The sequence below is a fragment of the Ctenocephalides felis genome, unplaced genomic scaffold (assembly GCF_003426905.1).
Source record: "Ctenocephalides felis isolate EL2017-DRISC unplaced genomic scaffold, ASM342690v1 CF-g0.4_SCAFFOLD_01886, whole genome shotgun sequence".
Taxonomy (NCBI): Eukaryota; Metazoa; Arthropoda; class Insecta; order Siphonaptera; family Pulicidae; genus Ctenocephalides; species Ctenocephalides felis.
In genome coordinates, this window is record NW_020538040.1 from 18,769,979 (window position 1) to 18,797,868 (window position 27,890).

Sequence of the window (27,890 nt, forward strand, 5' to 3'; positions counted from 1 at the left end):
GCGGCGCTTACGCGGTTTGATATTTCGTCTTTATGCAGTTAAAGCAGTACGATTGCTTTGAAAAAAAGTTTAGATCTTTCAAATATGTCAAAATAAAGAAAACATTTTTTTTCAAAAAAAAAAAATAAAAAAAAAAATAAGAAAAATTTTTTTTTTCAAAAAAAGTATTTTTTGTCTAATTGTTTGTCAAAAATCTATTTTTTCGAAGTAAATTTTTTTCAAAAATGTTAATCGTTTTTAAAAAAATAATAATTTTTGGTACGGGAAGTTCCAGCAATTTGCCTTAAGGCACGATGCCTTAATTGCCTTAAGACAGAATTCCACTTACAGCTAGTTGTATTTTTTTAAACAAACCTGTGCGTGCGTGACATTATCGAGTTCTGTCATAACCGGAGCTCCTGTATTTTCTGGTACGGTTGTGTTGGTACCTCTACTATTGGCCACTGGTGGCACTGGCGTCGCTGTTGAAGATATTACCAATTTTTAATTAAATTAAATAAGTACAAAATAATAACTAAATACATTGAACTACGTCTATAATTTTAGCTACTAGTATTTTTTTAGAACAATGCCTAATTTATCTACACAAATCACCATTTGCGGGCTAAATGTTAATACCAGAAAAAGCCTGGAATTGCATTATATACAATCAGACTATTATTCCATTATATAATATTTTCAACAAGCAAATACCATTAATTTGTAAAAGTGTAGCTAGTTTTATATGAGTGAGTATATATTCGAAAAAAATGATATGTTTAGTTATGGGGTCCAGCGGTGGCAAAATCGATTCGGACCTGGGCTAGCACCAACTAGTCGCGGGTTCGATTCCCGCCACCGTCAAAGCTACACATCAGGCAGCTTTGATGTCAAATTTCTACTTGAGGTTATTGATTTCAATATAATTTCAAGTGAAAATCGCTTTTCGCGGGAATAACTGCAAAATTTAATCATATGATAACTAATAGACGTAAGAGCTAATATAAACCCCACACATAGGAGAATAGTAAACCGATGGGTTGCCCCTCATGAAACATTTAGATTAAAGTCTTCAACAAAATAGATGTTAGGACATGTAAGATTAAATAATTCTGATTGCTGTTAGAACAATAAATAAAAATAATTATCTCCGTATGAACACTATATTAAAAAATGAAACAACTCAACTATAACTATTATCATAGATAAACAAGTGACTATTATATATTAATGAATACATTGGTGTAACCGTGTCTTATTATTAAACAATTTAAATAGTTAATGTTTTATCTTCTTTTTCAACCAGTTTACTGTCCAATATGTAACTCCAATGAATATATAATCTAGATAATTCCAAAAAATATCATTATGCCATTAGTATGTAATTAGTAAATGAAAAGGATGTGAAATGATATTTTTATAAAGAACTTAACCGAGAAAATAAGTATACAAGTAGATTCTGAACATTTTCTCAAAGATTTTATTACGATCATCAATCTTATTTAATAACATAAATAATATTTCATAATATAGCATACGTGATCTACGGAATCTGTGGTTTAGTCCCAACCACACCGTCAAAACGTACAAAACAGGAACCATTGTTATTAATAATGTTAGTACCATAACGGTTCTTTACTCTCTCATAAGAAAAATACTTAAAAATTGATGTAACAAGTTTAAAAAAATATAATAAACATTATAAAAATCTACAACATAAAAATATATATATTAAAAATATTTCATATATTATCAAACGTCACATATGACAACAAAAACACGAATTTTAAATAATAATTAAAAACAGAAAATTGTACAAGTATATACAACTATGTATAATCAATCGAATCAAATATTTCATGAGAGTATATATGATTAATTAATAAATTATGTTTACAAATATCTGAAATGATTATGTTATTATAAATGAATATTTTCTTGTATACAACGATCGATAAATTTTATTCATATATTTAAACTGCAAATATATTCAGTAAAGTCTAAGGTGACCCACAGATGGCAACACTATATTTCTTCACACAAATGTCAAGCTGTCAAAAATCACGTGTTGGCAGCATGTATTAGCTGTCAAACGCACCGCATGCGACTAACGCAACTGATATTAACAGACTCGAATTTCAAATTTGATAAAAATTAATACGCATTTCGGAACCAGGGATGAACAACCTGAATGATAATGGAGTGATATTATAAAATTATGTACCATTAAATACCGTCACTTGTCGTGAATAGTAACATACTCGAATTTAAAATTTATTAAATATATAATACGCATTTCTAAATCAGGGGTAAACAACCTAAATGATAATGGAATGATATAAAATTATGTACATTAAATACCGTTGCTTGTTAGTGAATATTAACAATCGAATTTAAAATTTATTAAAAATATATTGCAAATTTCGAAATCAGGGGTAAACAACCTAAACGATAATGGAATGATATTATAAAATTATGTGCCATTAAAAATATTATAAAACTTTGTACCAGGAAATATCGTCGCTTGTAGTGAATATTAACAGACTTGAATTTAAAATTTATTAAAAATATAATATGCATTTCCAAATCAGGGGTAAATAACCTAAATAATAATCAAATGATATACAATTATGTAGCATTAAATATCGTCGCTTGTGATAAATAGTAACAGACTCAAATTTAAAATTTATTAAAAATAGAATACGTATTTCCTAATCAGAGGTAAACAACCTAAATGATAATGGAATGTATTATAAAAGTATGTATCATTAAATACCATGTGGTGAATAGTAACATTTCCAAATAACAATTGAAACTTTATTAAAAATATGGTGAGTGAATTATGAAATTTTAATGGATATAATAGAATCCATTATATAAATTGTACACACACGCACATAATGCATATTAAAATGTTATATCTATAATTTTACACACTCCAATATTTTAAACCAAGCTTTTTTAATCAAATACTATTTTTTGGACTAATATAAAGTGTCTGGCGTATAGCTCTGTACGGATCAGAGACATGGTCTCTAAGAAAAGCCGACAAAAACTTTCTGGAGAGAAAATGTGGTGCTGGAGACGAATGCAGAAGATGGACATATAACAGTTGAAGAAGCGCTGAGAAAAGTAAGCAAAGTGAAAGAGCACGATCAATAAAAGTAAAGGAAACTGGATCGGATCCATTCTGCCAAAAAGCCTCATATACAATGTCGTCGAAGGTAAAATAAAAGGACTAAAAAAGTTGGAAAGAAGAAGAATGCAGATGGTTGATGACTCACGCGAGAAAAAAAAAATACAGGGAACTGAAAGCGGAAGCTCAAGACGAGAAAGCATGGAAGCAGAAGTTTGGAAAGGAAAATTCATAAGAATGAATAAAAAGTAATTGATGGTAATGGCGATGGAAATAATAAACAAGGGAGGGAAAAAGAATCATTGATTTATGGTGCTCTCATACCATGGACCTGCCTGCTGGCAGACCACTATTTGTTATTATTTATGTTAATTTTTACACATGTCCTGAAATGGACAACAAGTCAAACTTTGGAAACTTCTAAAATCTTTTTAGTACTTAAATATATATATACCTTGGAGTAACTTTGATGTTGAGATATATGGGTGGGCTCTTCTAAAGCGGTACATCAAATAAAAGACAAAGATTTATAAATCAATCATAAATTTTTCCTAACGTTTGACTTAAAATTTCTGTCACCCCATTATGGGTCTTACATCAATAGATGTACACAAAACATATAATTTAGCACTGCTAATTATACACTAACTTGTCTGTGACAAAGATAATTTTTATTATTTTAAGTGACGTTGTACGATAAAAAAAATATTAACTGAATGAATAATTTAAAAAGATAAAATTTTCTGACCATCGTCAAATATTTTGAAAAATTGACATATGTTAATGTATCATAAATTACATTAAATATTTGTTGTTAATAAACTTAAAAACTTTCAAAGTATACTCCCTAATAAAAGTTACTCTTACCTTATAAAGAATAATAAATAAGAAATGAAAATGAATTCACTGTCCAGTTATTAAGTAACGCGGATATATACTAGTGTATATACATGTGTATATAATATATATATATATATATATATTAGGGTGGTCCTTAAAAATGTCATTTTCGAATTTCCTTGCTCCCAGGGGCTCAAATGGTTCCAAATTGATAAAAAACAATTGTCTGAAAGTTTTAGCTCTTAATATTAACGTTTAGATAGAGCGCAATTCAATCAAAGTTTGTATGGAAAGAGCATGAAAAAATTTTTGAAAATTAAAAAAAAATGTTTTAGGTATAACTTAGCGACAAATGAATGAGTTTTATGCATTAATCTGTTCGCTAAAATACATCTAAAAAGCATTTTTAAAATTTTTGAAAATTTTTCCATGCTATTTCCATACAAAACTTTGATTGAATTGCGCTCTATCTAAACGTTAATATTAAGAGCTAAAACTTTCAGACAATTGTTTTTTATCTATTTGGAACCATTTGAGCCCCTGGGAGCAAGGAAATTCGAAAATGACCATTTTAAGGACCACCCTATATATATATATATATATATATATATATATATATATATATATATATTAATATTGTTTATCTACAAATTATTCGAAATCTAGAATCAAATTTATCAGACTATGACAACAGCTGATGATAATGAAACATGCATACATGTATATCCATGGTGTGATAAGAATGATTGCAAAATATGTACATACTCAGAATATTTTTGCCAAATCGAAAAATTATGTTTTAAGCTGCTATTGAACCTAACTGACCTTTTCCGCTGTTTTCATATGTTACGATATTTTCATCATTTCTTAAATAATATTCAATCATGCAAAGCGTTGTTTGTTTTACAATAAATGATTAAAATTGCAAATTTTGAAATGGTACAGATAAAGATGATAACATCTTCAGAATAATTCAGGATTAAAATGACGAAATTTATAATAATAGATAGATACATATATAATTTGCAATATAGAGATAGATTCACAAAAACTTAGCAGTGTATGTATTACTTAGTTTTTTAAATGTTATTTAACAGCAAACAGAACTTAACTAGTTTTATGAGCTGTTGTGCTGATTTATAGACTGATTATCGTGGCTTTATTGATAGCAACCCAAACGGTTTTCCTATCTCTCTGATAAGTTCATTATTACGGTTTATGTGATGCCAGGGAAAGGCTATTTTCACCTAAGAACGTCTTTCCATCTAAATTTTGAAGTGAAAACCAATGCCAAGCTGTCGAAAGGAGGGTATCGAACCAAGAACCTCTGAATGGTCCATAGCTTTAACCACTATATTAGCTTTAACCATGTAATGTATATTATAATATACTATGTTTACTGTGTGTGCAATAAATATGCTTAGAAAATAAAGTATGAGATATGAGTAAAAATATATGCGACAATGTAACATACACAGTGTATGATAAACGTATAAATCGGTGATAAAAATGATTATTAAAATCAAGTAGGACACATTGTAAAATATCATACAAAAGAAATACGTATAAAGAACATCAAACATACAATTAAGGATTCTCAATCACGAAAAAATGCCTAATAACAGAGTCTAAAATATGAAGCCAAATCAATCTTATATAATTCGCAATTTTTACTTTTTTTAGATAGCATTTTAAAGATCCTGCGAGCTGAGCTATAAGCCTTCAATTTTTTTGAACAGAAACTTTCAGCAATATGAGCTGTAGTGATGATATTTCTTAAAGTCTAATTGTAGAAGGTAGTCCTATCTATATTTAATATTTTTTTTAAATAATATTTTTTCTAATTTCAAAAATCTTGAGAAAATATATCACTTGCCACTGCTTGATATCAGGTTATCCAAAATGCGGGTTGGAACTTGAGAGTTTGTGATTATGAAGCCAGGCGTCAGCGTTATATAATTTAATAAAATTATTTGCAGAAAGTATATATAAAAAATATCACATATTATTGAATTGATTATACAGGGTGTCCCAGAACTTAACATCAAGCCAAAACTTCTATTATTTCACTAGATTTTTTGTATTATGAAACTATCGAGTAATTTGCCATGTTGCAATTCTGATTAAATTCGCCAACTTTACATGGAACTTACAAACATACTCTAGTAATTTTTTTTTAAAGAAAAAACCTCTCAAAGTTGACCGATCTTAAAAATGATGAATTCACAGTTTTACGAAAAGTCTTAATTCTTAAAAACTCGTGGAGAAATTGTGTCATTATTTCAGACTGAGGTTCTAGAAATGTTATTTACGATTACGAATCCAAAGTTTAAATGAACAAAATTAATAAAACTTCACCATAAAAACCAAAAAATGGTCACAATTTCACCAAAGCTCTAGGTTGCACTTAAAAGCTCATATTTCTAAAAGACGTGAGATAATAATTTTGTGGCGCGCTGTATATATTATTGATAAAAATTAACTTATATTTTTGATGAATTTAATTATCAAACGAGTTTAAAAATTGTATTAACTGGCAGAAAATGCTGCACTAAAACTTTTTATTTTATTTGCTATTTTATTATTATTGCTTTTTTAGTATTTCGTCATAGACATGCAAATTATATCTGACCGGTTAAATCAATATGTAATAAATTAGTATAATGTAATTGGTTTGCAGTATAATTGGCTTTTTTCTTGTATTTAATGTTTTAATTCTGTATATTTTTGTTTAACACTCGTACCGTATTTTTTTCGGGAATATGATATATGAATGAATAAGTTAACAAATTATAATTATATATAAAAAAATAAGATTTTTTCATGTCTGGGACTAGTAAATACAAATTAAAAAAATACCGCAATACATATTATATAATAGAATAGGGCATCCATGTAGATTGGTGGTTAGAAGATGTGAATAAGGTTATATGTCTGCCTTGGACAGCCTGATGTTAAGCAGTAGTGCAATGGTTTTCACATGGAAATATAGATAGCAATATGTTTCCAAGTGAAAATAGCCATTAACCAACATTGCTGCACCATTAATTTCATCAGTAATACAGTAATTGTAATAATAAATTTATCAAATACAAATGGAACAACTGTTTGGCATCTACAATTGACGATCTAATAGCCTATGTTATATCTTTCTCTTCGTATCGCATTTTTATTAGGAGTTCATGATTTTATTACATAGATAACAAAGAACTGCGCCACACAATTGCAATAAATATCAAGTACCATGAAAAATAATCTCATCGAATCATATCCAAACAGCTTAATATACTTGAAGCGGACAGATATCAACAATAATTGATAACAAGTTAGTATTAATCTTTAAATTAAAATTATTTTCATACAATAACTGCAAACGAAAACAAATCAAGTTCGAACTATAAGAGACTTTCGTTAGATGATTGACAAGTTTAATTATAAAAGTTTATATTAGCATATATAAACATAAATATTTAAATCATGCAAGGCATTGTCATAGAACTATTCTTATAACTCGCTAGCGACAAATATGCAACTATAAATATTTGCCATTTTCGGACAATCATATTTAGTTAAAATTTTAGTATAATATTTTTTATTATTTTTTGAACAGCGATCGGAACTACGTATTCTATGATTTATATTTCATATCAAACATCCTTAGCCAAAATTTTTCACGAGAGGGTAACCACTCGTGAAAAACCAACTTTTCATTTTTATGCGTAGATTTTATGTATATATGAATAATGTATATATATATATATATATATATATATATATATATATATATATATATATACAGGGTGTCCCAGACTTTAACATCAAACCGAAACGGGATGATAGTATTGACCTGAGAAAGTTTAGAAAATAATATCTTACGTTGTTTGTAAATTATGAGCTTTTAAGTGCAACTTAAAGCTTTAGTGAAATTATGACCATTTTCCAGTTATTGTGGTTAAATTTTATTAATTTTGGTCATTTCAACTTTGGAACCATAACCGTGAATAACATTTCTAGGACCACAGTAAAAATAATGACACGAGTTATTTTGCCTCGACAATTGCCTCGAGTTTTCAAGAATTAAGACTTTGTGTTAAACCATGTATTTAAATTTTTAAAAGCGGTCAACTTTGAGAGTCCCTCCTTTAAAAAAAAAGTACTAAAGTGTGTTGAAAAGTTTCATCAAAAGATGGCGCATTTAATCAGGATTGTATAATCGTACAACTCTTGATAATTTTATTATTGAAAAATTTCGAGTAAAAAAAAATAAAAACCAAAAAATAACATGATTTTTCCTGGTACATTTCACTCACATCAAGATTACTATACATAGTATATATTACTATTAGAGATCTATAACCCCAAGTCAAAAACTTGATATTATACTGCTTGATATCGAGCTGGTCAAGGTTGGATTCGAACCCGTGACTAGTTTGTTCGGACGGGCTAATGCTTTGAAAATGACAAATATAACAAATATTAACAAAATATTAAAAATATAACAAATTAACGATTTTTTGTATTAAAACATATATTATCTAATACCTATTTGTTAGAAACGCAATAAATATTTATGCGTATTTTTTTCGATTTTATGAATAATGTAAAATTAGATAGTTATGTTTTCATTATTTAAAAATTATTATATGTTTAAGTAATCCTTGATACCAAACAGGGAGAAGTCAAAGTCTGTATATAAATTTATTACACAAAAAATTTTAAAAAAAAGGAAAAAATAACATTAATTAATTTAATTTTGTAATGTCAAAGTTTATCAATTAATAATTTATTAATATTAAATAATTATGATAAAAGAACGATCACTGATAACAATCTTGTAGAAAAAATAAAACTAACTAATTGGAAGAGATAAATTAGCAAAACATGTTAATTTTTTTTATAAAAACCGTTGGTAAAACTCGACAAATTAATTTCTATTATTTTAAAAATATTAGATAGTACTAAAAGACAAAATTAATTAAATGATTTCATATATATACTTATAAATTTTATTAATTGAAAATTATAATTATTAATTAATTTAATTAATCACTATGATTAAAGCATTACGAATTTCTTTATGAATTCAATGGAACAAAACCAGTATCTAAAAATAAATTCGTAATATGTAATTTTCCAGATTATTTACGCTTTGCATCAATAATTTTATCGGTAGACATCGCGACAAATGAAACAATTCGAATTTAGATGTTACTGTCACCAAGTGATATAATTATACAATTACATACATGCATACATAAATAATTAAAAAAAATTATTACATATAACTTTCACTTTTCGGGCACATTGTCATTTATCATTATTATTTTACACATACATTTGTATTTTTTATTATTATATAGATTATAATATAAAATTATATTTATATATATTTGTCGTATTAAAAATTAATTAATATTGATAATTATTTATTTATACTTGATATGTGTCATTATTGAACAATTGTATAAAATTGAATAGATAAATTGCTTTTGATGTAGTTAGTTATATTCTAATAGTTGTAGAATACTAAAAATGATGTCTTACTTTCGGTAACACAGGAAGAGAATTGAAGGAAATGGAAAAGAAATCAGCAGATCTTATGACAATATAAAAGAATTCAGCAAATCTTCGGACATCATCTTTTTTTCTTTAAATAAAATAATCAAATAAAATAAGAGAGTTAAAGGCGTGATTGAAATTAATCTTTTGTTCCGAAATCATAGTTTTGAATTGGTTTGGAATCTTGGAGTTATGAATATGTTGATTGATTATCTTGCAGATATTTAGTACAAATACAATCTTTGCAATCCACTCTACAACAAATATATCGGAAATCTAAAATATTGTATATAGTGGTAAATATTGAGCTTTAAAAAAAACGGAAATATGGAATATATCTGAAGATTTGAATCTAAAAATGTACTTCATATAAATAAAACACACAAATAACATATTAATAAAAATAGAAAATATAGAACATATCTGGAGAAACTAAAAAATCAACTAATTATAAATAACATACTAAAAACACCTATTCCATAAAAGAACACGTAACTCGAAAAGTTCGCTCGTATATAGAAAAACCGTGCTAAACGAAAATCACCATAAAAAAGCCCTCTTTGTCCGTTTTTAATATGATGAATAACAAACATATTGAACAAAAAATAAATATGAATATCTTTAATATCAAACACAATTAATAAATTGTAGCTTGTAAAACAAAAATTAGCAATATCTATTATTTTTGCATTATTACGGAGACAGTACGCAATTTCAATTTTGGTTTGTAAAGATATAACTTGTTTTACTCTCTAGTTTTTTTATTTATTTCTCTTGCCGTTGTCAAACTATAATTTTTTTATAAATGATTGATTTTGTAATAATTCTGTTAGGTGCTCACTTTAAATAAAATAATTAAAAACAATGATGCTCTTTCTTTTAGTATTTCAAACAAACTAGCTTACGCACACATAAGATTTAGTTTTGATCATAAACGGGCAGTTCCAATCTTATCTACATATTTCTATCATAGACATAGATTATTAAAAATTCTTAGCTGTAACAAACATTTTGTAGTGTTGTATTTTGACAGTACAATATTTTGATAGTAAAACAATGGAAATGTTATTATAGATATATATAAGCAAATTATAGTTTAGTGTTAATAATTTCGTGTAGATGCAAAATTAATAAATTTCGTTAAAAAAGAAATATTTTTAAAAATCATGTAAGATAGAATACGTGTAAAACAAATACCGTGTAAAACGGAGAGATAGATGTATAATAAAATATTTTTTAAAGTTATTTTACATTTCTAAATGTTCCTAAATTCAGTAAATGAATATAATTAAAAATAATAAGATCTATATGTAACAAAAAAAAACTGTTAGGTAAAAAAGATACCTCTCCTTGTTTTTTTTTTTAAAAAAAATAGCATAATAAAATATAAGGAAGGCATTATGCCTAATAAAGCATAATATAATATAAGAAAGGAGAAAAATTGCAATATATAGACACAGACAATACTTGGTTGATACAGACTTATATTAGGTTGTCAAATATCTCCCTTCCGCTTTTTTGCTATTGGTTTATAATACAAAAAGGCGGAAGGGAGATATTTGACAACCTAATATTCAAAATATTTTTTTTCGCCGCTATGAGTCGATCAGGAAATAGTTTGGCATGGCGTGTTTGCCATACCAAACTATTAATAAAATAATATAATACAATTTTATATTCATATCTATTACATTACTTTTCATTCGATACTTTCTGAAAATTGAAATATACAAAAAAAAATTATTGAATATGTACATTTTTTATATCACGCATTGTTTTATAATTCATTTGTATTAATTTATTTATAAAATGAACGAATTTAGGTTAGTAACGACAAAAATTCGTAAAAGTCACTAACCAAATTATAATATTACTAAATCTAAGATATATTTAATTCTTCAAAATCACAATTCTTTAATCACAACCGATCCCAGATATATATGTATAAGTTTATTATTAATCTCTTAAATTTCGAAGATCGATAACAATTATCAAATGATATTATGAAAGGTCGTGCGCCAAGCACGCGACCGCGGAATGGTGATATATTCGTTTCAAACGCGAACTCCGCACACACGCAAAGCATTCACTCTATAAATTCAACATGATACAGAGATCGTTCAATGTATGTATCAGTTTTACTCTGGTACTAACCAGAATTGCGATTAACAAACATTGAAGAAGACAAAGTTATCAATAGTTTATCTCGAGTGACATAATCGCGATAGAAAGACAAAAACCGTTGCAGGGATTAAAAACATTTTTCAGGAGTACTAATTTCAAGATAACATAATACATTTGCAACGTTTTCTTCATATGCTTTAAAGATTATATGTTTAAATTAATTAGGGGGCGTCCATTAATCACGTGAGGTCTTTAGGGATTATTAATCGCGAAATATTCCGTGGGGGAGGGGGGGTATGGTAAGATATCACGTGCATTCATTTTTAACTGATTTTCAATGAAAAAAATTCAATCATATTCAAAAAATGAATCAAAAAAATTTTTTTTTTGCGTAAAAAAATACACGTAATGTTTGGTGGGGGAGGAAGAGTAATTTTGAATATCACCACGTATCACCAAGGAGAAGGGGGGGTCCAAAAAATCCTTAAAAACTAGCTCACGTGATTAATGGACGCCCCCTTATTTAATTTAATTATTTTTTATCCCACAAACATATATTATTTATTCAATCACTAATTTTAAAATTTATAATTATTTTTTATCCCACAAACCATCAATTATAGATTATTTATTCAATCATTAATTTAAACTAGTTGTGTATGGCATCGTGCCTTAAAGCAAATTGCTGGAACTTCCCGTACCACAACAAACTGTTCGAGGAATATTAAATGTTTTGAAGTAGATTATTATAAATACTGTAACATTGTCTAATAATTATATTTATAAGATTTATATAAACTGAATTGGAAAGTTAAAATTATTTATTTAAAGTATATAAGTGAGGTTTAGAACTTTAGCCAGAATTATAATTGAAATCTGAATTATTTTCGATATACAAAAAAAATTATTGAAAAAAAGTTTTGAAATATTTTTTTTCCAAAAGCAATTATTTTGTCAAAAAAAGCTGAAATTTTTTTTGAATCATTCAAATCGGATGCTTAATTCTCTTAAAAACTTCCATTTTTTGCACGATTAGCTCGGTATCTCCAAAACGGCTGGACCTGCTTTTGCCAAAAACTGCACACGACTTCTACCAATCATTACAAATTTAATGTGTTTTGGATTATTCTAATTGGATACTCCGTCATTGACAATAAGCAATAAACAGTATATAATTCTAATTTTAAGACTTAGGTTATATCATTAGGTTGGCAACTAAGTATGTGGGGATTTCAGCTTAGAAGGTTTCGATTGAATTTTTAACTTTGCGGATTGTAGTTAAGGTGATCATATCTTTTGTCAAAACAGGGACTGCAATTTTTAGTTATGCTAACCTGGGACGTAGAAGGGCTTTCAAAAATCAAATTTCGGACTTTTAGTACGAACTTTATAATTCTATTATGTGTAAAACTTTTTACACATAATAGATTAATTGATTGATTATATTTATTGATTATATTATATTTTACATTTTTAGATCTATATTTTTTTTCGCTTTTTGAGCCTTGTATAAAATTCTATTCAATTTTTTTCATCGGCTCGCCCGTAGGTAAGCGGTTAAGAGCGACGGGAATTGTTTCAGAGGTCCCGGGTTCGACACCCACTTCGAGCAGCCTGCTGTCAGGCAGCAGTGACAACGATTTTCACTTGGAAATATAGATAGCAATATGTTTCCAAGTGAAAATAGCCCTTGTCCGGCATTGCTGCACCAATAAAAAGTCAGCCCTTAGATTAATTCTAATAACAAAAGTCATCAAATATGGATGGATTAACCATTGAGTTATCATCTAAAAATACGAAGTAAGGAGAAGTTTCAGCCCAACAGCTCATAGGACGTAAGGTTCTGATTGCTGTTAAAAATATAATAAAAAAAAAATAATAAAAAAAAAATTTCATAATTTGAAAAAAATTACCACTTTTTCTCGTTTTCATAGCTTTTATTAATTTACCTATTAATTTTAGAAAAACCGGAGCAATCCAGGACAAATATTGCAAATCCGGAACGTATGGTCACCTTAGATATAGTCCAAATGTAAAATACCCTTTCTTGATGAATAGTAGGCAGTTTAGATGTCGATCAGCAAAAAAAGAATTTTTTTAATCCATTACGTAGTTTTCGAAAATAAATCGAAAACTTTTATCATATTTTGTTTTTCTATTTCTGCTAAGGTAAAGAGGCATCTTAAGTTCGCGAAAAGTTATGAGATGTTTATAGTGATGAAGCCTTAAATACGCGCCAGTGTCAAAATTGGTTTGCCAAATTTCGTTCTGGTGATTTTTCAGGCAAAGATGGAAAACTCTCTGGCCGTCCAGTTGAAGTTGATTAAAAAGAAATTGTCTACTTTGAGCTCTTATCAACCAGATGATCAATTCTGATGCCTACATTGAACAACTAACGAAATTAAAAAATGCAGTTTGAAAGAAGCAGCCTGAATTCGCAAATCAAAACGGTGATTTATTCCATTATAAACATCACATATCTTGGGATGTTTTGCCACATCCACTATGTAGTCCTGACCTTACTTACACCATCTCATTACTTTTTGTATCAATCTTCATAAAATTCCTTTAATTGTAAACAATTCAATAAGTCATTGAATTTCAAAGTAAGTAAGGCATTGAAACAGTTCAAAAAGTCATTGAGAAAAATGGTGTAATGATTAAGAACGTGGGCTGAGCCAAACTAGTCCCGGGTTTGGTCCTAACCTCGGCCGGCTCGATATCAACCAGTATGGTAACAATTTTCCCGTTGAGGTTATAAGATCTCAAATATAATCTGAAGTGAAAATTTTTCATGGGCATTGTGCTTCATCATTTTTACACCAAAACTATTAGATATGCATATCTAATAAATAAATGCTGCACATAAAGAAGATGTGTGGTTGACTACTGAGTTGTCATCTCAAGAAAAATACTAGGTTAGGAATACGATAGCACTAGTTCTGAAAAAATTGAATCTATCCTTTGCGGCGTATATTACATTGTGCGACAATGTCACAATGGCAAATTATGTCATCAGAAGTGTGTCCACATTTTCCATGTTAAAATTCTAAATGTATAAAAATAATTCATATTTGACAAATGAAAATTAATAACGCCTTTTAAATAAATGTGATCCTTTTCTATATAAAAAATATAAATTTCAGTTTTTTGTTAGACTTTCATTGGAGTCGTGGTCGCCCATTGGAGTCGCCCAATTTCTATCTGAACTTCAAAAAGAAATTGGAGCCAGAAGTCATTGGTGTGTGCGTGCGTCTGTGAGCTTGTCGCGTGCGTGTGTGTATGTGAGCTTGTAGTGTGTGTGTGCTGAGGTTGATGTGTTTGAGGTTGTGTGCTGAAGTTGATGTGTTTGAGGTTATGTGCTGCGCGTGTTAGTGAGGTTGTTACAATAGTGTGTGTGTGTGTTGTGTGTATGTGTGCCTGAGGATGGGTGTCGTGTATGCTGAGGATGGGTGTGCGTGCGAGTGTGTCTCAGAATGGGTGTGTGCGAATGTCAAACAATAAGATTGTGCGTGTGTGTTTTTCTGTGGTTATTGATAAATATGTAAGTACACCTATAAATATGTAATAATATCGAGTATGTGATTTAGCGTATTGCTGGAGTTATGCTTTGTGAAGAAGTAAAAGCTATATAAAAGTTGAAGTTATGAGTACTCAATAATTTTATTACTAATAATTTTGGAAACATAATTGTAAATTATGTATTATAAATTGTAGTTCTATAAAGTTTCCCAATATACTTTCTTGAACAGGGAAAAGCTGAAGAAACTACGACCGTAATTACTTGCAATACTCCTAAATTAGCATATAAACTTTTCGGAATCTTCTGGTAATTTCATACAAAACACCAAATCAACGAAAAGAAAATACGTTAGTTAAAAACATTTGCTTTACTAATTACCTCATTAACGAGTAATTCTACTTACAACTCTAGATAACAAAATCAGTTCCGTAAAAATTTTATACTAATTGGTAGATTATGTGCAAACATTTTAATCTGATATAACAATTATTTTTAAATATTAGCTAAAAATTATGTTTTGAAATTTTAACTATGGTGAGTTTTGGATTAACGAAATACTCAACATTACAAAAAATTCTTGACGTCTAACTGAATATTAAACATAGTTTCCATGTTAACAGCGAAAAATTCAACAAGAGAAAATATCCTTTAATAAAGAAGCTTAAAAAACAGGGTTGAAAGGAAATGCACTTTAAATTTTATTACTAGTACTGTTACAACCAGTTTAATATTTACTAGAAAAACAAATAAACAATTAAAAAAAAAATTGAGTTTCTCTTATCACATACCTTAAAAACAAATATCCAAAGCTATTTTATGCAGTCACCATTAATTAATATAATAACTCTTTTACGACTTTTCATTCCAAACACTTAAAACGATAAATACTCGTAGTTGATATGAAACAATCGTGGCCTTTCGAACGGCATGACGATTGTAATAAACTAAATTTCCGACGACTATGCACTTTGTACTCGATCGATTAAGCATTCAATAATTATAAAATATTCAACATTATTGTCAGGTGAAAAAAATAAGCCCGCCGGTGAACCGACAAATTCGAAAATAAAACAAAGTACTCATATTCCTACTTACGAGAAGCTCACGGCAATGTCAACAAGTAAATATATTAATGTGAAATTCAAGACGAGATTGGATAATAATTCAATACCTTAATCATCATTTAGAAAGATAGCTGGGGGAAAATATTACAAAATATGAAAATAATTACTAAATTACATCGTAAAATAGATAGATAGTAATTAAAAAATATTTGTAATTGTATTGTAATGTTTGAAATTTAACCTAGTCCTATACTAGTCAATAATATATCACATACGATATTACTCAACAGTATTTTTTGACTTCATATTTTTATGCAGCAATGTCCCTGGAATGCAGTTTTCACTTAGGATCATATTTGAGATCTATGATCTCATGTGAAAACCAGATCTAATACTGCTTGGTAACGAGTTGGCCGAGGGAGTTAGGATCGAGCCCGGGACAGGGAGGTTTCCGTGATTATAGGAATAGTCTATGTTATTTTGCAATAAACTCATATATTTTTTTTAAAAAAAGTCGAGAAATACAGGTACAATTCAAAAACAACACACTGATTTTATCTTAACAGATCTTCATCATTTCACAAGAAAGAATTATTTAATTATTTAAACACTACTTCATTTAGCCAAGAAAAATATATTTTGGATTTTTTTTATTATTGAACAGCAATCAGAACTGCTCTATGAGCTGGTATGATAAATTCTCTACTACCTAGATTTATTAAAAGGCAACTCAATGGTTCTCCTTTCGAGATACAAATTTTACATACTTCTAATTGTGATGTTTGATATTGTGATAATTGATATGTATTGCAACAATGCCTCAAAAAGCTATTTTTACTTGTAAAGATAATTGGGTTTATATTTACAAGTGAAAACCGATCACTATTGCTTGATATTAGGTTGCAAGGCCGTGGTTGCTACTACTGCACTACGAAGGCTTCTTTAATAATTTTAAATTTTAATCTCACTTAGTTCATTTATAATAATTTAGTTCTTTAACTTGATAGAAGAGACAGTTAAAAACTTAAAATTTTATAGAGTCAAGGAATTTAATAGAGTCAATTTCATACCCATTTACTCGCTTTCTAATTTAACAGTAGTATGATATAACGGATGCACAATTACCTAAACGTAAATAAAAATTGTAATTTTTCAATGCATCCAGAAATTATATTTATTATTAACTAGCAAACCGGGCGAACTCCGTTTCACCACCAGATGGTTTCATTTTATGTAACATTTTGTTTGGTGATTAAAAGATTACGAGATTAAGATTGCCTGCTGTTGAAATTGAATAAAAAATTGCACAATACACGTGATTGATTTGATGGTTTCCAATTGAAATGTTAGGAAACGAATAACTTATTTTTTTACTCTTTTGCACAATTTCACAGTGAACACAATGCCGGTTTGTCACATGAAATTAACTGAGCAGAAAAAAATGAGTAGCTGTCAAACAAATGAGTAGCAGTCAAACGAAAAATATTAGTTTGTAGTACATGCTAAGTATCAGAAATGACGCTTTTTGTGAAAAAAAAAAGTGTTTTCCGCCTTTCTGTTGGAATCTTTCTTCAATTTTCTTTGCTATAAACCTCACGGAGTCCGAGACCTTTCCAACAAATGCAAAATCGTCGAAATCGGTTCGTGCGTTCTGGAGTTATATCGTCAGGAAGGAAAACCCGACTTATTTTTATATAATAGATTATCTCCGATGAGTATAAAACGGATTTAGTTAGCCTAAGAAAAGGATCTTTTTTCAAATTAATTTTATTAAGAAATATATAAAAATGGAAGTTGAAGAAAACGAGTTAGATTCCATGTACGTTACGGTAGATTTAAAATAAAATATTTATATTCCATAGAAATATAAAGACAAAATGCTTGGTATACCAGCTACTCATCTAAAGTACGCATCAGTACAAAAATACACTTGAACTGGATAAGCAATATAAATTATATAGTTGTACTTCAAAATAGAACAACCGCTATATAGATCATAACTATTAAATAATTTTCATTAGCTTTTAGATATAAACGCGTACATGTTGTGATAATCAATACCTTTGCTTCGAGAAATTCTCTATGCTTTTGTTACATAAAATAAATTCTGAAAACATCTTCAAATATTCAACAAGCATAAATCTAAATACTAAAGTTTATAATATGTAATATTTTATCATGCATATTCTTAGCTCATTTTTTTAAATATTTATCATAGTTATTTTATTGCTTGTTAATAAAAAAATAGCATGCATCGTTAAACAAGTGTATTTTAACGACATATTCAATTTAAAAAAAATAATAATATAAAGATAATGAAAAGAAAAACGACGTATATTCTAAATCACAAATAGTGCAAGCGTGCACATAAAAATGTAAACATATAAAATCATAATAAATCATTTTAGTTATTTATCAAATCAATTTTGCTGAAAATGTATATTGTGAATATCTGCAATAAAATACGAAACAGAATTACGCAACTTCTGCCAGTCTTAAAATTTGGAAAAAATTATTAAAAAATTGAAAGTGAGACTAACTCAGTCTTAGTATTCTTTGCAAAAAGCTTAAAATATAACAATACATAAAATTGTTCATATTATAAAATAGAGATCAGAAGATTTTATGATTAATGTCACAATAAATATAATAAAGTATGAAGTAGCAAATAAAATGAATTTCCAACATTTACACGAACTTTATTTTATTATCAAATTGAAATCTACATGGAGCGTTCCATGGCGTAACGGTTAATCGCACTGCCTTGCGTGAACAGGATGGTGAGTTCGAACCCCCGCTCTGGATAGCCTGATATCATGCAGTAGTGATACCAATTTTTACTCGAAAATGCATAAAAAATATGTTTCGAATTGAAAATAGCCCATTCAAGGCACTGCAATGTGAAATGACAATGGAAAATCTGTCGTTACCTACTAATATTTCTCATGAGGTTTTTATAGAGCAATAGAGCTATTCTGTGAAATTGACTACTCATACATATTATCTCATATTAAGGAAGAAAATTCAATAACTTTAATGTTTATAATGTATAATCTCAAATTAAGAAAAAAAAATCAACAACTTTAATATTTGGCATCATAGAAGGTGCATTCTACTAAATTATCAGTAAAAAAAACATAGTGGAAGAAACTCTAATATTTTACATACATGAGGTGAAATAATATTAAACATCTTACTAAAAACGCGTAATATAAAGACAATAAAATAAGAATAACGTTTTGCGCAAATTTGTATTTTTTGTTTAAATTTGCTTAATGCACAATTTTTTTATATATATTTTTGTTATATATTATTTGAAAAGCAATCAGAATTTAAGGATCCATGAGGAACATCGATTTTTGCAGGTGGCAACCCAAACAATGTTCTATCTCTACGTGATTTTTTTTATTAGAAGTTCTGTAATATTGATAAATTTTTAATTGTTGCAGCAATGCCGGGTAAATGCAATTTTCAAGCAAAAACCGATATTACTACTGCTTGACATCAGGATGCCCGAAGCAAGTATCGAGTCTGGAACTAATTGAAACTAGAAATTTCTGTTATTTTTGAAGAAATAAACCAAAGTAGGTTAGAACGCAGCTTATAAATCCGCGGGTAAATCGGTCCACCATCGATATCTTAAAAACAAGTAAAAGTACGAATTTTTTAACAACAATATTTGAAAGTAGAAGGAAAATGGGTGAATAACCATCAGCCAGCACCTTGTTTCTTAAGACGTTGCTATCGGGAGATAAAAGGCAATATTTGAAAATCCATAACAAAAGTATTTTATTTCGTTTTTTTTGGTTTAGTTTACAAGACCTTGAAAATAAGTTTAGGTATACGTTAATTATTTGTATTATAAAATGTATTGTTAATTTTAAGTTAGATTCAACTGTTTTTTTATATAATTTCTATAAAAGCTTAAACGTGGGTGGGGTAAAAAGGACCAACTAAACCTTTTCCCTGGCGTAACCAACAAAAAAATAGTAAATAAAATAAAAATTCAGTTAAAAAAACCATTTTAGAAAATATAAATTAAATTAATAGTTATTCCAACGCTGCTGATGAATATTTCTGACGAAATTCCAAGATCAAGGTTATACACAATATACAAAATTATAATGTCTTTGTAAAAAATGTGCCCATGAAATTTAAGTTTTGCATTGGTTAAATATTGTAGCTATTATTTCGTAAAATCCCTTTAAAATTAAAAATAAAACATTGGATTTGTTTTAGGACCAGGTGAACACTTTTTTTTAAAAAAATAGAGAAAAAATATATTTATACAATAATGAATTAGTTAGGAGTTGTACTAAACATAGTCTGATTTTTGTTTGTTTGATATGTGATATTCGTTGAGATGTAATTGATCAGAGTGAAATTCCTTTGTGACTCGCTCTACCCTATGAATATTCATAATGATATCAAGCCTTTGTGAACATCTTTGAAAATATCAGAAATTGCTCTTAAACATAACAAAAATCAGTAGAAAAATTTTAGTTCTTTGACAATAACAACGCTTTATTATAGAGTTTTATACCCATAAATATTATTATATATACCTCTATTATAGAAAGCCCTACCCTATAAATATTAACAATGATATTGAGTCTTTGAACCTCTTCGAAAATATCAGGCTCTTAAACAAAAATCAGTCGAAAATATCAGACTCTCAAACAAATATTGCTCTTAAACAAAAATCAGTAAAAATCTTTTAGTTTCTTGACAAAAACAACGCTTTATTATAATTTGAGATCAAAAGTCTAAAAAAAATCAGATTCGTTTTTTTCTGTATTTGCAAGAAAGTTTCAATTTTGTTCCTTTCACGTAATAAGAACGTGGTTTTACGTACGCGACCCCAAAGTTCAACGGAATTGATTAGAATATGGAGATCGCACATATACGTACAAGTCAATGTAATAAATGTAAATAATACTTCATAACATCAGGTTCAATATCAATATGCATATTCATATTATTATAAAGATATTGAAATTACCTGGGAAAAAGAAAGACAGCTTATAGTTTGTTTTTGAAAAATAATCAATAGCGCAAGCTTAAACTTAGAAAACTTTAAACATTAAAAAAATACGAATTTGAACTTGAACATAATGAAATAAGATGTTAATTTAATTCACCTGTAGTTAAAATTACTTACTTAGAAAACAATTCAGATGACAAAAATTAGTTCTTCGTTCTTCGTATAAAAGTAATTTAATTTTATCAGAATAAAATAAAATAAAAGAAATGGTCCAAAATATAAAAAAAAATCTTAAGGGTGGCCAATCCTTGCCACTTATGGGTATAAAAAATTGATGATTCTCAGCCATACTGAACGTAATTATAAAATTTCATAAAAATCGGTCAAACCGTTTTGGAGGAGTATTGCTACGAACTTATATATTAGGGTGGTCCTTAATATGAGTAATTTTCAAATATTATTACTCCTAAGGGCTTAAAAGCTTCCAAATTGCTTCTCTTGTCTGTCATTTTTTATTGAAAATTCGACGCCCTGCAAAACAGGTTTTTTATAATTTGTTTTGTAGAGCGTCGAATTTTGAATTCAAAACTCATTTATTTGTTCGCTAAGTTATATCTAAAAAACATTTTTAAATTTTTGAAAATTTTTCCATGCTATTTACATACAAAACTTTGATTGAATTCCGCACTATCTATAAGACAATATTGAGAGCCAAAACTTATAGAGATTTTTTTTTCATCAATTTGGAAGCATTTGAGCCCTTGGAAGCAAGGAAATTCGAAAATGTCCATATTAAGGACCACCCTAATATATATATATATATATATATATATATATATACTAGCTGACCCGGCAAACCATGTAAAATATTTCTAGGACATTTCTAGAATAACAAAAAAAAACTAAATTACTATTAGCAAATTAGGAGCTTGTGTTGGAGGCTAAAAATTTAGGACAGCATGTGATTTTTAACTGTGCATTAGAACAAACAATATTAAAGAAATGACCAAAAGAGTTCAAAAAAAGTTTTATGGTGGACTCTACATCTTTATTTTGTACAGTAAAAATTAAGCTTTTCTGCAGGCCCAAGAAAATCTGATTTAAAATTATAAAAAAATAAAGAAAATAAGTATCAAAATTTAAAATATATTAGAAGCAGACAACCCTTAATTAGAAATGAGTTTTTTTTAAGTTAAATATGAGTTTTTTCGTAAGTTTAAGAAAATCTTAATCGATATTCAGTAAAAAACATGAATTGACTGAAAGTGGGATAAAAAATTATTCGATTACTAAAATCGACTATTACGAAATATGAGTTTGTGAAAGAAGGGTAAAAATTTAGGGTTGCTTGCGTTTTCAAATTAGGAATTAAGAAAAAATACAGTAAAATAATTTGGTCCAAAAAAATTAAAAAAACATCTTAAGGGTAGCCAACCCCATATTAAATCAGTTATACTGAACGTGATTGTGAGATTTAATAAAAATCGGTCAAAGCGTCTCGGAGGAGTATTGCGACTATATATATACATATACATACATATATACATATATATATATATATATATTTATTTATTTATATAGATATATATACTTCGACAAATTTAATAAATAAAAAAATGCAAAAATAAATGATTAGGAGTTACAATTAGGGCTAATAATTTCCATACACTCATTACTCTATTACTTAAAATGTTTTCTCTTCAAGTGTCTAATTATTTCATTTGACGTCTATTGAGTGAAATGAAGGAATGAAATGAAAGCATTATGTTAAAAATGGAGTTATTTAAAAATGCCAGGTTAAAGAAAGTGTATCGAAGCATATTTACATATAAATTAGCTTTTATATTATTGATGTATGTGAATGACCATTATGCCTCATTTTCCACCTCCAAAGCATTGATTTACATATAAATATATATGGCTCCCATCAATTATTTATTCGTGCATTTACAAAAATGACAAAAATTTACCTAAATATTTCCAAATGTTTCCAATGAATAGCATGACACTAAGGAGTCTCTGTCAATATCTTCAGAACTAAACACTAAATGTCTCATAACACAACGGCATATTATTCTTTAAACACTGATGATAAATGTATCGAAAAGTGCGTCACAGCAAACCAAAAAACAAATCAAAATAAAACCAAAAACGTAAAAAAGTAAATTAATTCGATAGAATTCACCGAAACCTTGCGAGTCACTGAAAAAAGTAGAGAATATAGTTTAATGCAAATCAATATCCAACACAGTAAAAGAAAACAATGTACAAAAATTAAACCGAATATTCAAATTCATCAAAGCAGCGATAAAAGACTACTGACGCCAATACGATTTTTATTTGAATAATTAAGAATCGATTGTGCTTCTTCATTTAACAAATACACGTGCATCATCGGATTTAAATTTTGGTTTATAAAGAAAATAGAAATATAAATAAGTTGGAAAAGTCGGCCACCGCAATTTTCCACTCTAAAAGTTGATCAATAAAAGTTTCCAACTTCTCTTTCCGCGTTTCTCAAGGTCCTGTTACGATTATTTATTTGCAATAAATAAAGATGTAAAAATAAAGAATCGATCTCAGATATCTCTTACTCAATAAAAACCTAAATTTGTAACATACTAGAATCTATTTTGATTTAAGAGAATAATGTTAAAAATCCTAACAAAAAAAAATTCGTGCAATATCACTCATATTCAAAATCAAATATAAAAACTCTACCTACTAATCTACTTAATACAAAATTTCAGATTTATTTAAATTTGGAAAATAACTAAATTTTATCCCCATGCATTTACCTTTCTTGCGACCCATTTATTTTCTATCTGTCGAGTTTGGTTACTGAATCGTTAAACAGGAACAAGTGGCCATGGGGTTTCTGAATTTTAATAAAAATTTTATAAATTAATTTCTGAAATACTGAATAAAAAATAGCATGCACGAAATTTAATTACATTACGTAATTACATCTCTTTTATCAACTAATGTGTTATAAATATTTAAAATTGCAACTTATAGAGGGAGCGTCCATTAATCATGTGAGGTTTTTAGGGGAAGGGGGGTGGTGTTGACAAAATATCACGTGGGGGGGGGAGGGGTATAGTAAGATATCACGTGTATTTATTTTTTAACTAATTGTGTTAAAAAAGTTCAAACATTTTCAAAAAAAAATCAAAAATGTTAGATTTTTCACGTAACTAAAAATAAACGTAATGTTTGGTGCGGGAGGGGGAGTAATTTTGAATATCACCATGTATCACTAAGGGGAGGGGGGGATCCAAAAATCCTCAAAAACTCGCTCACGTGAATAATGGACGTCTCCTAAGATTGAATAAGATCAAATAAGATTGAATAGCAAAATTAAGCATTAGAGGTCGTCCATTAATCACGTGATCGACTTTTAAAATTGTTTAAATCCCAGCCTTGGTGATACGTAGTGATATTTAAAATTAACCCCCCTTCCCACCCAACATTAAATGTATTTTTAGTGCTTAGAAACATTAGTAACATTTTTGAATTTTCTTTTGAGAATTTTTGGATCTGTTTTAAAATCAGATAAAAAATAAATACACGTATTATCTTACTAGCATGAACATGATATTCAATTTTTTTGTCAACCCCCCCCCTCCCCCTTTTAAGCCTTGCGTGATAAATTGGTAACCCTTACATATATTTCTCTCTCCTTCGCGAAGAAATCTGTTAAAGGCGTTATAGTCAAGAGAAACATTAGGTACAAATATAAAATTTGAAAATAAACATTGATTTATACCGTTAAATTATCCCTAATTGGGTTGTCAATTTCTGACTACAGTATCAAAGTGTGACTTATGTATAAGGTGACCATATTTTTTTAAAGTCAAAACCGGGACGACAAAACCGGGGGGGGGGTCAGGTTTGGTAATCATTTGTTTATATGAATCTTTTTTTTAAATCAGAATTGAGGACTTTCAGTAAGAACTGTTCGGTGTGAATGTTTTTTTCGCTGTTGATCCTTGTATAAAATTCAATTCATTTTCTTTATAATTTAATTTTCAAAGATATTTGCAATTGTTCGTTTATTATCATAATTTTTGTAAATTTACTTGTGTCCAAACCCGGGAAACGAGGTGGAAATCCGGGACTGTCCCGGCCAAATCGGGACGTATGGTCACCTTACTTATGTACGAAAATCCATGTGCACATATCTTAATTTAAACAAAATATGATAGTTAAGAGGCACAACTAGTGTAACCGCCTAAAAAAAGGGTGATTTTTGGGAATTTATATTAGAAAAACTACTTTATCAATCATTTCAAAATTTTAGGAATATATTTATACATGTTTTAAGAATACATAGTAAAATTTTTGAAGAAAAAAATTAAATATTTTTTAAGTTATCGTCGATCTCCAACGGCGCGACAAAAAAAGGCCCTTCACTGCTGCAGTGATTCCGGCCTTCTCCGTAGATGAAATTTAAAAAAAAATCTCGTTAAACTAGATAATATTGTCTGTAATATGAACTACGATAAAGACAAAAAATCAAAAATTGACAAAATGACGGCGTTTTTTTTAAAAAAAAGTCGAATTTTACCCAAAATTTTGGTCGTTTTTGGACTGCCAAAATTGGATTTTTGATCCGATCAAAAAATCGAAAGTTCATTTTACGGAAAACTATATATAGAACATGTAAAAAAAAATTGGTAATGATAGGATCATTTGAGTAATCGCTGCAGCAAATTCGGAAAATGCTGTTTGGAGAAAATCGCGTTTAAAGATTAAATGATCCTTATACTATATACTATATATATATACTCTTTAAATGGCTGTGACTCAAAAACTATTTAAGATATCGATTTAAAATTTTGGTATGTTATTTTTAAAGGTATAACCTATCGAAATATGGAAAAGTTGAAAATTCGATTTTTTGAAAATTTCACACTAGTTGTGCCCCTTAAAAGAGGTTAGGTACAAATTTGAAGTTCGAAAATGACCATTGATTTATACCGTTAAATTGTTCCTAATTACGTTGTTTTATTCTGACTAATGTGTCAAAGTCTGACTTATGAAAATCCATGTGCACATACCCTAACTTAAGCCAAATTTGATAGTTAAGAGAGAGGTTAGGTTCAAATTTGAAGTTTCAAAATGAACATTGATTAATACCGCTAAATTGTTCCTAACTACTTTGTCAATTTCTGACCAGAGTATCAATGTGTGACTTATGTATAAAAATCTGTATGCACATACCCTAATTTAAACACAATATCAGTTATTATGAATGCTTGGAGCTTCAAGTCATATATTACAAAAACCGGACGACCCGCGGCGATCAATGAACCTTAAACGATTATTCAAATTAATTTTAAACGCTACTAGCTGCGACGAAATTCTTGATAAACGTAATAGACATATAATCCTTGACTTTGAGCACAATTTTTCACGTGCGCGTTTTGTACTATTATGAATGAACATTTCATGAGCAGGCTGTGCATGTATTGTATATCGCGAAGTATAGATTCGCGATTCGCGCTCCGCTATTGGCCGAAATTATCGCGCCACATTGGAATAAGGGCCTCGGATTGGTCCAAAAGCACGTCAAGATCAGGGTGGCAATTAGGATTTGGAGGTCTAATTTAATTTTGAATAACTTCACATGTATTCCAATTGTGCGTATTATGCACTTGTTGGCAAATGGTCGTTATTAGATTAAAATAGCAATTCAAACCCACTTAAGAATATTTAGAGTAAAGAGCGACATTTCAATGCAAGGATTTAAGATTTATAACATGCAACAGCGAACAAAATTTGATAACCAGATAATTCTGAATTTGACCAGTATTTGAAATTAAAATTGTATAAAAATATACACCTAGCTTTTCTTTACGATTTTCTATCTAAAGTACATTCATATCCTATTATAATATATAGTGTTACAAAATCTAACAAGTATTTATTTTGAATTTTTATACATATTAAAAGTTTTTGAAAAAAAAATTTGATTAATGATATAAAACATACTATAAAACTTGAATAAAAATACCGCACAGTGATGGATAAAATATATGAAAATTCCGTATTGATACAAGAATCTTATAAGTTTTCTTTCCAAAATATAACCTTAATAACACAAATTCCTATCACTGACAACTACTTAAAATGATGTATTAACACCCTAAATTAAAAAAAACTCACCTTAATCCTTGTAAACTATTAATCTCAACCAACACTGTTAGCTTAAGTTCAAAATATAATATATATATTAGAGATTTAAAATAAATGCGAATTGTATCACAGCACTGCACAGTTATTAAAGCTCGACTAAACCTATTTATAAAATTACGTTATCACTGGCTCACATTTTCATTTATCTATTCATTAAACTGTATATTTGATTATTATTGTGATTAACATTGAATAACATTAATATCACTCAATGCGGGTCAAAGCAGCTGACCTAACGATTGATTAAACTAGACTACACTGCCATTTATTTTCTTGACCTATCCGTGCGCCGGCTTTTGTGATAGTGGTTGTAATAAAACTTGTACATTTTAGCACTGGGCTTCATTATGGTTACTAAAACTTAATAATTACTTCATATTTTATCAACAATCAAGATGACTTCAGCCAACGCATTTTAACACTGAAACTCGCTTTGTATAAATAGAATTTTCGAGGTTCTAGCGAATATGACATTTCTCA

The 27,890-nt window shown here is 28.5% G+C and overlaps 1 long non-coding RNA gene across 1 annotated transcript; it reads right to left on the minus strand.

Annotated features, from left to right (window-relative positions):
• Positions 1 to 360: 360 nt before the first annotated feature.
• On the minus strand, positions 361 to 27,890 carry LOC113378025. The gene is made up of 3 exons (XR_003367136.1): positions 27,381 to 27,890; positions 24,008 to 24,087; positions 361 to 461 (listed from the first exon to the last, which is right to left on the minus strand). It is a non-coding gene; the product is annotated as an uncharacterized LOC113378025 (long non-coding RNA).